We start from the raw sequence: 2915 nt of genomic DNA, 5'->3' as shown, positions 1-2915 counted from the left end.
CAGGCGCATCTTAGTCCTCAAGCTGATATCTTTGCTCTTCAACATTTTAAAACAGGTCTTGTGCAGCAAGACAACAATTTCAGTTTACACAAAGAAATAAGACAGAGTGGCTTAAACAAGTGACCAAAATACAGAGCTAAAAAATGCTTCTAAATAAGAAAGTGTATTGGAACTACCTGATAAAGAATTCAAAAGAATAATATTCAGATTACTTTCAACAGATTAAGAGAAGGATCAAGAAAACTGCAGAGGAAAGCAAAGAGAACACAAACAATTTTAGAAGAATTCAGGAAAATACTACAAGAACAAACTGAGAAAATAAATGAAAAAATAAAAGCAATACAAAAAAATGCAAATAGAAATCCAAAAGATTAATTTTAAGTGCATTGCAATGAATGGTTTACTAAGTCTCTGATAGCCATGTCTTTGTAACACCTATTAAATGACTTTTTTCCTGATGGGTCTCGGGGAAGATGCTGATAGGATTATCAGTTGTGAGTGACTGTTAATAGGCTTAATTGTGATTGTAAAAACTTGGAAATCTAACAAGGGTCTTGGTCAATTAGTCATCCTGTTGGATATAAAATGAGTCATCTTGGTGATGTGAGGGTCATGCTCTCCTTTGTTTGACTAACCAAGCTCATCTCTGTTTGACCTTCAGTTTCTACACATTAATCAGTGGCCTGACCTGTTTTGCCAGCTTCCACGTCCTGTGAGTCAACAGCCCTAGTCTTTGTGAGTGAGGATAATCCTCCATATTGATACCTGAACTACAGATTTGGGACCTGCCAACTTCCACAAATGTGTTATGCATTTCCTTGACAAGTCCGTGAGTTCTGTGAGATGTTGAGCAAACTGTGGAACCCTGGGACGTGGTGGAGTATACTAAAAAGAACAATGGTTGATTTCAGGGATTATGGAATCGGTATAATATTTTGTTGCTGTTGTTAGGTGCCATCAAGTGGGTTCTGACTCATAGCAACCTTATGCACAACAGACCGAAACACTGCCTGGTCCTGGGCCATACTCTCAATCACTGAAGCCACTGCTGCAGCCACTGTGCCAATCCATCTCATTGGGGGCTTTCCTCTTTTTCTTTGACCCTCCACTTTACCAAGCATAATGCCCTTCAGGGACAGATCTCTCCTGACAACATGTCCAAAGTATGAGAGACGAAGCCTCATCATCCTGGATTCTAAGACACGTTCTGGCTGTAATTCAAACACTAATATATTTGTTCTTCTAGTAGTCCATGGTACTTTTAATATTCTCCTCCAATATCGTAATTCAAATGCATCAATTCTTCTACAGTTTTCCTTATTCATTGTCCAACTTTCACTTGCACATGAGATTATTGAAAATACTATGGCTTGGGTCAGGTGCACCTTAGTCCTCAAACTGACACCTTTGCACTTCAAGACTTTATAAAGATGTCTTATGCAGCAGATTAGTCTAATACAATACGTCGTTTGATTTCTTGACTGCTGTTTCCATGAGTGTTGATAGTGGATCCAAGCAAAATGAAGCCTTTGACAACTTCAATCTTTTCTCCATTTATCATGATGTTATTGCTCCAGAGGTGAGAATTTTTGTTTTCTTTACATTGAGGCACAGCCCATACTGAAGGCTGTGGCCTTTGATCTCCATCAGTAAGTGTTCTAAGTCCTCTTTGGTTTCAGCAAGCGAGATTGTATCATTTGAATATTGCAGGCCACAGACAAACAGTCTTTCAAAAAATATCTTCTGTTTTTGTAGCCATTCCAGGTTGGTTTGCATGTCTTTTCATTTGAGAATGCCCCACCTCTGAAGGTTCTGGGTGAGGCTCAGAATTCCACCTAAGGCCCCATACTACACAAAGGTTTAACAAGAAATGTATTTCCCTGGGCACATTCTAGTATCCTTTTAGTTAATCCAATCCATTAAAAGCTCAAGATAGGCTTACAAGCTTTTTGTAATCATATTTCCCAATATTCCTTTCTATCCCACTTAAATGTCTATATTACAATAATAGGCAGGGAAAACAAATATCCACAAAACAGCCAAGCTCCTTAACATTATTTTTCCTCCTTTACCCATTCAGACTATGTCTTGATCACTAGATCATAGAGCCATGTTTTTCCAAGACTGTGCATACATTGAAATCTACAATCTACCTCTGTCCCATGTAGCCCATGCAAACCTCCCTAAGTCTTCTCATATCATTCCCATTCATCTACTCCCTTCTTGTACATTGTCACCCCCTCCGTGTTATTGCCCTTCCCATCACCTGAGCTATCATGTATCTATCCCCTAACTTGTGAGTTACTGTCCTCTGCCTTCCACCCCTGTTAACTATCAAATAATTATTCTTTTAGTATGGAAATCTTTTCTTAAGCTTTTACAATAATCATCTTATGCAATTTTGTCCTTTTATGTCTAATTAATTTCACTCAGCATTATGTCCTCAAGGTTCACCCATGTTATGAGGTGTTTTGAAGCTCTGTTGTTATTCTTCAAGGTAGCATAATATTCCATTGTGTGTATATATCACAGTTTTATCCATTCTTCTGTTGATGGGTGCTTAGGTTGTCTCCATCTTTTTCCTGTTGTGAATAGTGCTGCAGTGAACATTATTGTGCACATATATATGCTGGTGTTCTGGCTCATATTTCTTGTGAATATATACCAAATAGAGGAATTGCTGGATCATGAGGAATTTCTGTTTTCAACTTTCTGCAGAAGTGCCATACTGTTCTCCACAGTGATTGAACCATTTTACAGTACCACCAGCAATGTAGAAGGGTTCCTATCTCTTCACACCCTTGTCAGCATTTGTTGTCCTCTACTTTTTTGAACTTCACTGTCACTGCAGGTGTGAGATGATATGGCGTTGTTGGTTTGATTTGCATCTTTCTAATGGCACTTAACAACAACAA

The sequence above is a fragment of the Chrysochloris asiatica genome, unplaced genomic scaffold (assembly GCF_000296735.1).
Source record: "Chrysochloris asiatica unplaced genomic scaffold, ChrAsi1.0 scaffold00165, whole genome shotgun sequence".
NCBI lineage: Eukaryota > Metazoa > Chordata > Mammalia > Afrosoricida > Chrysochloridae > Chrysochloris > Chrysochloris asiatica.
The sequence above is the reverse complement of the archived record's forward strand: the minus strand, read 5'-3'. Positions refer to the sequence as shown.